Genomic DNA, 12,133 nt, shown 5'->3' with positions numbered 1-12,133 from the left:
GTCCAACTCTTTGTGACTCCATGGGCTGTAGCCCGCCAGGCTCCTCTGTCCATGGGATTCTCCAGGCAAGAATACTGGAGTGGACTGCCATTTCCTCCTGCAGAGGATCTTCCTGACCCCGTGATCGAACCTGCGTCTCCTGCATTGCGGGCGGGTTCTTTACCACTGAGCTACCTGGGAAGCCCTCTCCCCAGTATACAGAACACCAATCAAAGCCTGGTTCTAGCTGCATTTTATTAACTGTTCAAGAAATTATTCTGAACAACAGCAGTGACCACACATGCATCTTTAGAAATTAAATCTGTTGATTTAGCACATGTCCTGACTTTGCTTCTCTCTTATTCTTGGTAGCTTTTATTCTGCTTCACGTCTCTGACTTTCATTTTTATACTAACTACTCATCTTTTTATATGTCTTCCTCCTTGGAGAGTTTAGGCAGACTTACACAGAATAAACATTATGAATAATAGAACTAACATTATATTAGGAAGACTGAACTTACTGTCCCAAATGATAATATATATTGTGAAACTTCCTGAATTGCTAAGTCTTGGTTCTTTATTTATAAAATGGGAACAGTAATGTCATCCTTCATGGGTGAGATTTGGGACTTCATGGGACTTTGAGAGGCAAATGAGATGGTTTGAGCAAAAGTATCTGGGAAGCTCTGAAATGTAATTTTTGTCCCCGTCTGGCCTCCTGCATGTGGTCCAGGTAGAGGTGCAGGAGGTGCTTTCCCAAGGGTGATGTGTGGATACCAGTGAGACTTAGTAGATCCCTGGGGGGCATGGCTGTGGTTTGGGTGATATCTCTGCTTTTGGGTGGAAGCCATTGCTGCTCTGTCCTCTTAGCTTGGCAGATGTGAAGCATCAGTTATACCATTCTTGGTAGGGACGCTGATGTTCTCACAGCAGTGGCAGGGCCTCCCTAGGCAGCAGACACTATGAGGAGTGCACGGTGGTGGCTGTCTCCTGCTGAACCATGGCACCTGGGCCGCTCTAGGGGAGATAGTCCCTGAGGGATCTGCTGGAACCCATGAAGGGCAAAAACTAACAAAAATGTATTACCATTATTGTGACTGCTTTTATGTGCACTGTCTGCTTAGCCCTGGAACAATATAGTTATGTAAACTTTGTCAATCTTAGTAAATGGAGTCTGGCGTTCTTGTTGCTTTTCCTAAGATTGAACTTGCTTTTGGCTCTCTGCTGTATAATTGGCACACTGCTTTGTTCAACTGTTTTTTTTTTTAAAGAAGAAAAACTAAGTACATAAGTTGTAGTGTTATAGATAGTAAAGAGTGAGCATCAACACAATCCAATATAAATTGTCACAGATTTCAAGATTTATAGGGTTTTATGAAATAAATTAACTCAATCTAGTTCAAGAACTTTTGGAGATTGCATTGTTTTATTAATCTCCTTTCCCCTTAGAGACAACACAAATAATTGAAAAAATTAAATCGTTCTGACAGCTCTGGCTAAGGACATCAAGGTGATTTAAAAGCTTCTGTGCTTCCGCCAAGGGTGTAATTGAGAATTATACACTCCTAGGATTGAAAGGAACCTTAGAAATTCTCTGTTCTGACATTTTTTATAGATGTGGAAATTGAGGTTCTGAGAGGTGGGGTAGTTTGCTTGAAATCACTCAATTGGCAGCTCTGTATTTCTGAACTTGTTTTCTACCAATGAGGAGTATCTCAAGAACAGTTTGAAGAGCTTCCAGTCAGAAATGGCTAAATTAATATGGCTAACAACCTCTGTTCTTTATCACACTTCAATTAATGACAGTAAAGGAAAAAAGAATGAGCGACTTCACTTTCAGTTTTCACTTTCATGCATTGGAGAAGGAAATGGCAACCCACTCCAGTGTTCTTGCCTGGAGAATCCCAGGGACAGGGGAGCCTGGTAGGCTGCTGTCTGTGGGGTCGCACAGAGTCGGACACAACTGAAGTGATTTAGCAGCAGCAGCAGCAGCAGGATAAAACAGAACTGCAGAAGAGACAACAGCAACAAAATTCTGAAATTTGGAAAGCAAGTGGGTAAGTGATAGCTGACTGAGCAGCCCTGAGAAAGCTGAATCCTAAGTGGCAATGGGGAAACAGGGTGATTTCCACTGTGAAAATCCAAAAAGCTCAGGGATGGGTTGATCAGTTTTCCTCTGGTTATGGGAGTAAAGGTAGGTTACAAACAGGAAGATTCACTGAAAGTTTGCTTAAGAAAAGTTGAGACTCAAAGATCCTCTCCCTCCCTGCAGCCAAGAGAATTCTTCATCCTAGCAGAAGACTATAGATTTATTTTCTAAAGAGGGTAAAATAGAGGGTCTTTAGAATGGGGAACATCAGGCACAGTTGAGGGCAAAGAGGGCACACTGTGAAGGCACTTTCTACTCATGTATAATTTCTCTCCATACCCAGTATCATATACCAAAGTTGATTTAGTTCCAAATTTGTGACACAGGTAATTAATTGACCCCTAACCCCTACCCTGGAAAAGGACAAGCTTCTTATTAACTAGTGTCCCACTGAGTGAATCATTTAGGTTTTTGGATAACATTTCATTTTTCCTTTTCTTTCCTTTCCTGTAACTTAGAAGTTAATATTCACAGAAGAGAAGATATAATGAACTATAAAAAGTTGAAGAGTAAATATTTTCTGGGTATACCAGTTTTGTCCTAACAATTGGATTAGTCTGCAGTTGATGCTTTAAAAAAATATTATTTTATTAATCCATAGATCTTGTAAGTCACCTTACATGTTTTGGCCATGGAGGTGAGAGTGACGTACAAAGAAACCTAAGGTGTATTCTTTGCCCTTGTAGAAGGGATGAGATGCAGCACACCACATTCAATCTAGCTGTTGTTGTGTAAAGTGTAAGACTGGATAAAAAGTTAAAAAAAAAAAAGTCTTGTCCCCTACTCTAGGAGAATTTACAGTCTAAAATGGTCTTTCTGCCATTTGTAGGAACATGGATGAACCTAGAGAATATCATACTAAGTGAAATAAGTCAGACAGAGAAAGACAAATATTATATGATATCACTTTATATGTGGAATATAAAAAATAATACAAATGAATCTCTGCAAAACAGAAACAGACTCACAGACGTAGAAAACAAACTTATGGTTAACCAAAGGGGAAATGGGGGAGGGGTAAATTAGGAGTATGGGTAACAGGTACAAACTAATAGACATATAATAAAGCAATAAGGATTTACTGTATAGCACAGGGAACTATATTCAATATCTTGTAATAACCTGTAATGGAAAACAATTTGAAAAAATATATAAAACTGAATCATGTTGCTGTATACCTGAAATGAACACGATATAAGTCAGCTATTTTGTTGTTGTTTAGTCGCTAAATCATGTCCAACTCTTATGCAATTCTGTGGACTATAGCCCACCAGACTCCTCTGTCCATGGGATTTCCCAGGCAAGAATACTGGAGTGGGCTGCCCTTTCCTTCTCCAGAGGATTTACCCGACCCAGGGATCAAACCCGTGTCTCCTGCTTGGCAGGCAAATTCTTTACCACTGAGACTCAATATAGATTGTTTTGAAAAACTAGACACTCAAGATCCTTTTCCTTCCTCTATTCAGCCAAAGCAATTAATACTGGTGAATATTTGAGATTTTATTTTTGTTGTCCTTCATGAACTATGCTTGTGGCCATCATTTTGAATCAGAGACATTTCCAGTTTCTTAAAGAAAACTGATGAATGTGTTTTTATATTATGTATTCTACAGTTGTCACTATATTTGCAGATAACATTAAAAGGCATAAGACTCGTCTGTGGATATTTTCTCGTGCTTCCACATGCAGATCTTTATTCCCACTCATCTCCAGTTGTGACTTTCACATAGTTAAATGTATTTGTTTAAAGAGAGCTATACATTTGTCTGTTTTTGTTATTATTTTAAAGAGAGCTACTAGTAGCTTCTGTGGAGCTGTTCAGAGTAAGATAAGTTAAATTAGCATACCCATGGACACATTGCATCTAAGATGGTCTGCCATCTTATGTACCTTTGGCTTATAGTAATAATATTCCTGAGAAGTTGTCTGTAAAATAGTTTTGTGTATGTATATTTGTTTTATCATATAATTGAGGAAATTTATTGTAACATAATACTGTTCAGTCTCTTTTGTAATATTGGTGTGTTTACCTTTGAGGGATTCTTAATCTGCTAGTAATTTACCATGATTTTCATCTCTGTATTGTGAGGACCACTAAGTCTTTTTTGATTAAATTAAAGAGAATAAATAATATAGTGTCATAATTCAGATACTTGGAATCACTTTCAAAAGTGACATGTGAGTTGTTTTAGATTATCTCAAGTGACTTTGACTGTTGGATACAAGCTTTTGAATCAAAAAAGGGTGGTGGAAGAAGGGGAACTGTCTTGAGCTGTTGATCTAGATTTTGGATCCGGTCTTAAATAGTGATTGTAGAATGCAAAAACTGGAGGGCCTAGTTGTTGTTGTTCAGTTGCTAAGTTGTGTCCGACACTTTGCAACTCCATGGACTGAAGCACCCCAGGCTCCTCTGTCCTCCACTGTCTTCCTAATCTGCTCACATTCATGTCCATTGAGTCAGTGATGCTATCTCACCATCTCATCTTCTGCAACCCTCTTCTCCTTTGCCTTCAGTCTTTCCCAGCATTAGGGTCTTTTCCAGTGAGTCAACTCTTTGCATCAGGTGGCCAAAGTATTGGAGCTTCAGCTTCAGCATCAATCCTTTGACGAGTATTCAAGGTTGATTTCCTTTAGGACCGACTAATTTGATCTCCCTGCGGTCCAGGGAATTCTCAAGAGTCTTCTCCAGCACCACAATTAGAAAGGATCAGTTCTTTGTTGCTTAGCCGCCTTTATGATCCATCTCTGATATCTGTACATGACTAGTGGAAAAACCATTGCTTTGACTCTAAGGACCTTTGTCAGCAAAGTGATGTCTCTGGTTTTTAATACACTAGATTTGTCATAGCTTTCCTTCCAAAGAGCAAGTATCTTAATCTCATGGCTGTGTAGTACGGGCATAGTAAGGGAGAATATGGTGATAAGGACAGGAAGGAAGTTAGCATTTAGCTCTCTTCTGTATATAGAGTTGGAGCAGATGCTTAAAAGCATCACTTTCCATTCCTTTCAGCAGTGCTGTTTATGTTGAAATTTATGAAGTTAATTTTTCTTTAAAAATGCCCTCAGATTATTTTATGGTCAGATTAATTTGCTACCTAAATATAATTCATTAATATGACTTAAGAGCCATTGGGTGACTGGCAGTGGAATAGGGACAGACTGATTGTAGTAAATATGAAACGTAAGCCAAATAAATACTTAGTCATGTTGGTTGTTGTTTACTTGCTAGGTTGTGTCAGTCTCTTTGCGACCCCATGGACTGTAGCCCACCAGACTCCTCTGTCCATGGGATTTTCCAGGCAAGGATGCTAGAATAGGTTGCCATTTTCTACTGCAAGGGATCTTACCCACCCAGGGATCGAACCTGCAGCTCCTACATTGGCAGGGGAATTCTATCACTGAGACACCAGAGATGAACCGGCAGATCCATTTTAACCACAATCAGTATCTCAGTTGACTTAGCTGCCACAAAGAAACATATCATACTTTAATAAAATTAAGTGTAGAATAGTTGTTAAAAGTTTTAACGTTATAAAGCACTGCTTCACTTACTCATGGAACCCGAAGACCAGCGCGCCAGTTTTCATTCAGTTCATTTGTTTGGGAGCTGCTGGTTGTTTGGTTTCAACATATGCTTAAGTCTTGTTGAGGTATAATTTCTTCAACTTTGTTTCCTTTCCTTTTTTTTAAAGCTCTTTTTCTGTGTGCTTTCTTTGATCCTTAGCCTTGAAGCATTGGCATGACGTGTGGCAAATTTATTTTTCAGTCTTTAGGTGGAGAGGATTGAGTTAATCATACATCTCAACATGACGCACCGTCAACACTGGTTTGTGCAGGTCTTCTCTCTTAGCTTTTAAAATTAATTAGAATTAATTTCTTTTACCTCCACTTTTCATTTCTGCTCTCAGTCTCCCTTAGTTCACTGTTCTAATATATTTGATGTACTTTTATAAATACATAGTGGGATTTTTTTTTGGTTGTGTGTTGTTAAATTTACCTAAATGGTGTGCTGTGGTCTTTGTTCTGCTTCTTACCCTCCAACCTCCCCTATCCTCATTTAGGGACTATTTGAGGACTGTGTTTCTGTGTATACATCTAGTTCTTTGTGTATAACTGCCATCTACTGTCTGTAAATGACTTGTTCTCTCAGTAATGGACACCCACATTACCTTCAGCTCCCCACTACCACAGACAATGGGATGAATAGCTATGTTCTTGTTCTCCTGTGGTCCTGTGGGAGAATTTTCTGGACATATGCATAAGAGTGGATTGTTGCATGTAATTTGATTAAGCACTACGGATTTGGGCTCTTTGTCAGTGTGCCCAGTGGATCCTGTTTTTCCATCTTCCTGCCAGCACTTGGCTTTATCTGCTTTTCTAATTTTTGCCTATCTGATATGGGTAAAGTGGTATCTTAATGTTGTTTTAATTTGCATTCTCCAGTTACTAATGAGTTGCAACATTTCTTTGTATTCCATTAGGGCCATTTTAAATGTCTCTTCAGTGAATTACCTGTTCATATCTTTCACCCATTTCTTTAATTAGAGTTCATATCTTTTCTTGGTTGATTTGTAGACATCTTTTATCTAGTTTAGAGTATTAGTGTCGTAGTGTGTTAATTTTGTCAATGGTGCCTTTTGTTGAGCAGAAACTAACATTGTTGTATAATTTTTTACCTTATGGTTTCTGAGTCTTGTTAAATATAATAAAGATAGTCTACATTTTAAATTATATACTTCAGAATTTAGATTTTTACATTAAGTCTTTAATCTGAGTCCATCATTATATATGGCTTAGAATAGTAATCTTTTCTGCTTGTAGTGAGATTGTTTTTCCAACCCCATGAACTACTTTGTGGTACCAAATTAGTTATACCTCTTCTGCATCATGTTTCTATATTTTCATGACTCTCTTTCTAATAGTCTGTGTTTTATTAGGTATATTTGTTTTTTCTCACATTAGTACCAACCTTTATTGTGTGTTTTTTGTTTGTTTTTTCACTGTGCTTTGTGCTGTCTTAAAAACTCATAGGGTATATAAATTAAAAAGATGTAATTTCTTTCTCAAATTAATCTGTAAATTCAGTGTAGTCCCAATTTTGCATGTTAGTTGCTCAGTCGTATCTTGACACTTTGTGACCCCATGAATTGCAGCCCACCAGGATCCTCTGTCCATGGGGTTCTCTAGGCAAGAATACTGGAGTGGGTTGCCATTTGCTTCTCCAGGGATCTTCCTGACCCGTAGTCTCAATTCAATTTCATCTATTTTTACCCTTCAGATATGGCAAACGTTTACAAGTTTGAATAGAAAAGTAAAGATTTTTTTCATGATTGATTTATCACTTTCTGGCCCTCTTAATGTGTAGTCTATTTAAGTTCACAGTTTTTTTTTGTGCCAACTTTGGCATTTTATATTTTTCTAGAAATTTATTCATTTCATTACTTAAAAAATTTTGTTGTTGTTGTTTTTAAAATTTGTTTACTTGGCTACACTGGGTCTTTGTTGCAGCTTATGAGATCTTTAGTTGTGGCATTCAGGATCTAGTTCCCTGGCCAAGGCTTGAATCTGGGCCCTCTACCTTGGGAACGGAGAGTCCCAGCCTCTGGACCACGAGGGAAGTCCTCTCATTTTTTTAAGAATAAAATTTTTATTTTAGGACAAGTTTAGGTTTACAGAAAAATTGTGGAGATAGTACAGAAAGTTCCCATTGCTGCTGACAAATTCTTTTAGCCTTTCTTCATCTTTGTTTCACCTTCATTCCTGAAGGATATCTTCACTGAATTTAGGATTTTGGGTTGACACTACTTTTCTCTTGTGTGTGTGCTCAATCGTGTCTGACTCTTTACAACTGCATGTCTGTAGACTGTCAGGCTCCTCTGTCCATGGGATTCTCCAGGCAAGAATACTGGAGTGGGTTGCCATTTCCTCCTCCAGGCTTTTCTCTTCTCACTTTAAAATTATTGTTCCACTGTCTTCTGGCTTCCATGGTTTCTGATGAAAAGTCAGCATTCGTTTAAATTATTGTTCCCTGGTATGTAATATGACTTTTTTTTCCTGAATATTCTTTTAAGATTTTTTTTTTTCCAGCAGTATGATTATGAGATGTTTGGATGTGATTTTCTTTAAATTTATTCTGCTTGATTTTCTTCAATCTGTAAATTTGTGTCTTTCACCAAATTTGGGAAGTTTGCAGACATTATTTCTTCAGTTATTTTTTCTACATGAACAGTTTCTTCTTTTCTTCTGTGATTCCAGTGACATGGATGATAGTGTTTCATAGTTCTCTGAGTCTGTGTTAAATTTTTTCAGTCTCTTTCTGGTCTTCGTATTGAATCATAATATTCATCTGTCCTTTATTTATGGTTATTGAGTTTTCCCCCATTATCTTAGTTCTGCTCTCCAGCTTATCCTATGATCTTTTTATTTGACATACTTTTTTGTTGTAAAATTTCCATTTGGTTCTTAAAAACACTTTTATTTTGAAATAGTTATGTATTTACAGGAAGTTTCAAAGAAATGTGCAAGAAAGTACCTTGAACTTTTCCCAGGCTGCCTCATTGTTAACATCTTGTGTAACTGTCACACATTATTAATGAAAAATGACATTGGTACAATCCATAGAGCTTAGTCAGACTTTTCCAGTTACAGATGCAGTTGTGTGTATATGTGCACATTCATGTGTGTGAGTATGGAGGTGAAACTTGCTCAATTGTGTCCAACTCTTTGTGACCCCATGGACTGTACAGTACAGTGCATGAAATTCTCCAGGCCAGAATACTGGAGTGGGTAGCCTTTCCCTTCTCCAGGGGATCATCCCAACCCAGGGATCGATCCAGGTCTCCCACATTGCAGATTCTTTACCAGCTGAGCCACAAGGGAAGCCCACGTGTGAGTATGATTTTATGCAATTTTATCATGTGTTGTATCATGTAACTGCCCCGACAATCAAACTACAGAACTGTTATCATCATCCATTTGGTGTTTTTTTCATTGTTTTTGCTTTTCTGTTGGGAACATCTACTTTTCAAGAGTGTTTACCTTCATGGAGCATAGTTACAATAACTGCTTTAAGTTCTTTGATAATTATAATATCTGTTTAATTTTGGTTTTCATATCTATTGTTTTTTCCCCAAAGAATCGGTTATATTTTCTTGGTTCTTTGTTTGTTGAGTAGTTTTGGATTGTGTCAGGAACATATTGAGTATTATGTTGTGAAACTTCAGGTGCTGTTAAAATCCTCTGGAGAATGTTGAAATTTTTTGTTTTAGCTGACAGTTGGTTTGGTTAGGTTCAGATCTTAAGTTTGGTTTCACCTTCTGTGAGTGGTGGTTCCATTGTCATTTGAGTTCTCAGCATTTGCTAGGCTTTTTGGAACTACACCGCCCTTGGTCATTGGACTTGGGCAGTTTCTTATATTGTAGTTCAGGCTGAGTGCCTTTGCTGTCCGTCTTTGGGTTTGTTCTACACGTGCAAACTTGGAGAGCAGACAGACACTGTAAGGGGAGGGTACAGGGGAGCAGGACTCAGCCTGAGACTTATATTTGTTTATATGTAGAATTGAGAGTCCTCACTTTCCAGTTTTTTCTTGTTTGGTGTATCCCCACATTCTTGGGCTTCCAGGAGCCCCTTTCCCATGAAGTTCTGTGGAGAAAGGAAAAAAAAGAAAAAAGGAAAAAATTTACCTTGTACTCTTTGGCTTGCTTTGGCTCTTTCTTTTCCCCAGCCCCGTGGCCATGAGGAAGTTTCTCTCAGCATTTTTAGTGTGCGTGTCTGCTGTGCAATTTTGTGAATTGGGTCAAAGCCGGGCAGTAGAGTTTAAAAATAAAAAAGGGCAAGGGAACTCACTGGTACTGTAATTTTTCAAGTTATTACTTCCCTTACCTATTTGATTGTTACTTTTCTCCTTCCTCAGGTAGTTTTCTTTTTGTATTCAGTTCAGTTAGTTCAATGAAAGCTGCTCAGTCGTGTCTGACTCTTTGCAACCCTATGGATATTACAGTCCATGGGATTCTCCAGGCCAGAATACTGGAGTAGGTAGCCTTTCCCTTCTCCAGGGAATCTTTCCAACCCAGGAATAGAACCAGGATCTCCCGTGTGGTCAGATTCTTTACCAACTGAGCTATCAGGGAAGCCTACTCAGTTCAGAGTTTTTAGCTTTAATCAGTGGGAGAGAGATGGTGCAGTGGTAAAGAATCTGCCTGCCAGTGCAGGAGAGGCAAGAGATTCCTAGATATGGAAGATCCCTTGGAGTGGGAAATGGCAGCCCACTCCAGTATTCTTGCCCGGAAAATCCCACAGACAGAGGAGCCTCATGGGGTACAGTCCATGGGGTCGTAAACAGTCAGACAACTGGATGACTGAGCACAGCACACAGTGGGAGAGAGAGTCTGTAGTGGGCTTACTCCATCTTGACATCTTTGGTAGAGTGTAATTTGATAAATTCAGGGCAAAAAAAAAAAAATAGAGAAACTGGTTAAGGGCATGGATTTGTGAAAGCAGAGAACTGGCCAGTACTGAATATAAGTTTTCTATGAAATTGCCTCTGAGTCTGGGAAGAGTGTTGAGCTGTTAGAATCCATCAATGTGTTCAGCTTTGTGGGGGAATTTGAGTAGTGAGCTGGGGGACGAGTCATGCCTCGTCCACTTTTTTGTAGACCAAACATACTAGGTTGAAGCATATGAAATTAATAATACTGGATCATCTTTGACTTACATAAACAGCAGTTTCTCATGAATTTGACCTATATTTAACTCTCAGTTCTGAAATCTGAAGAAAGAAAATGAAACCTCAAGTTTAAATATCATCTGTATTAAGGTGAATGCTTGCTGCTTTAACAGACAAATCCAAAATCTCAGATGCATGCATGCTTGCTAAGTCGCTTCAGTTGTATCCGATTCTTTATGACCCTATGGACTATAGCATGCTAGGCTCCTCTGTCCATGGGATTCTCCAGGCAAGAATACATGCCCTCCTACAGGGGATCTTCCCAACCAAGGGATTGAACCCCAGTCTCCTAGTCTCTTGCATTGGCAGGCGAGTTCTTTACCTCTAGCGCCACCTGGGAACCCCTCTCAGATGCATAGCACAGTCCAAAATGGACATTCCTATTGTTGGACAGGGAATGGGGGAAACTGCTTGGTGAGATCATGGGAGACCCAGGTTGATGAAGACTCATCCATGGTTCATACATAGCTTCTGGGTGTCCTGGGGGTTGATACACAGCCAGGAGACTGGGAAAGGCAAGGGGTGACAAAAAAGAGGGTAACAAAACCGTACTCACTTCTTAACCTCAGTCCAGAGTGGACATATTGGTTTGGTGAGATCCAACCTAGATGTAGAGGTGATGGGTAGGGTGGGGAGGCAGAAGATATAGTCTGCGTTTGTCAGCTGCTTTCTGGCGTCACTTGTGAAGGGAAACATAAATCTCTGGTGGGCAGCTAGCCATCTCTGCCACACTATTTCTTGATCACGTGGAGAATGTCTTTTTTGTTTATTTATGGCTGTACTGGGTCTTTCTTGCTGCGCAGGCTTTCCTCTAGTTGCAGCGAGCAGGGGCTACTCTTCATTGAATTGCATGGGCTTCTCATTGTGGTGGCTTCCCTTGTTGCAGAGCACAGGCTCTAGGGCCCATGGACTCAGTAGTAGTGGCTCCCAGGCTCCAGAACACAGGCTCAGAAGCTGTGGGGCACAGGCTTAGTTGCTCTAAAGCATGTGGGATCTTCCAGGATCAGTGTCTCCTGCATTGGCAGATGGATTCTTTACCACTGAGCCACCTGGGAAGCCAGGAGAACATCTTTTTGCTTAACGTATTAATTTGCTAGGGTTGCTGTAACAAAGACTAACCCAGACTGGGTGGCTTTACAATAGAAATTTATTTTCTCACAGTTCTGGAAGCTAGAAGTCCAAGGTCAAGATGTCAGCAGGTGTGGTTTTTTCTGAGGTCTCTCCCCTTGGCTTGCACACAGTGCCTTCTCACTGTGTCCTTACATGGTCTCTGTGTGC

At 39.5% G+C, this 12,133-nt stretch overlaps 1 protein-coding gene across 7 annotated transcripts in view; it reads left to right on the top strand.

Annotated features, from left to right (window-relative positions):
• DIP2B (DIP2 acetate--CoA ligase B (putative)) overlaps positions 1-12,133 on the top strand; it is a 228,430-nt gene that overhangs the window by 50,309 nt on the left and 165,988 nt on the right. The window lies entirely within an intron of this gene.

This window comes from Giraffa tippelskirchi, chromosome 4, assembly GCF_054371585.1.
Source record: "Giraffa tippelskirchi isolate mGirTip1 chromosome 4, T2T-mGirTip1v1.2.pri, whole genome shotgun sequence".
In the NCBI taxonomy this organism is placed as follows: domain Eukaryota; kingdom Metazoa; phylum Chordata; class Mammalia; order Artiodactyla; family Giraffidae; genus Giraffa; species Giraffa tippelskirchi.
This window is presented reverse-complemented; position numbering and strand designations above follow the sequence as displayed.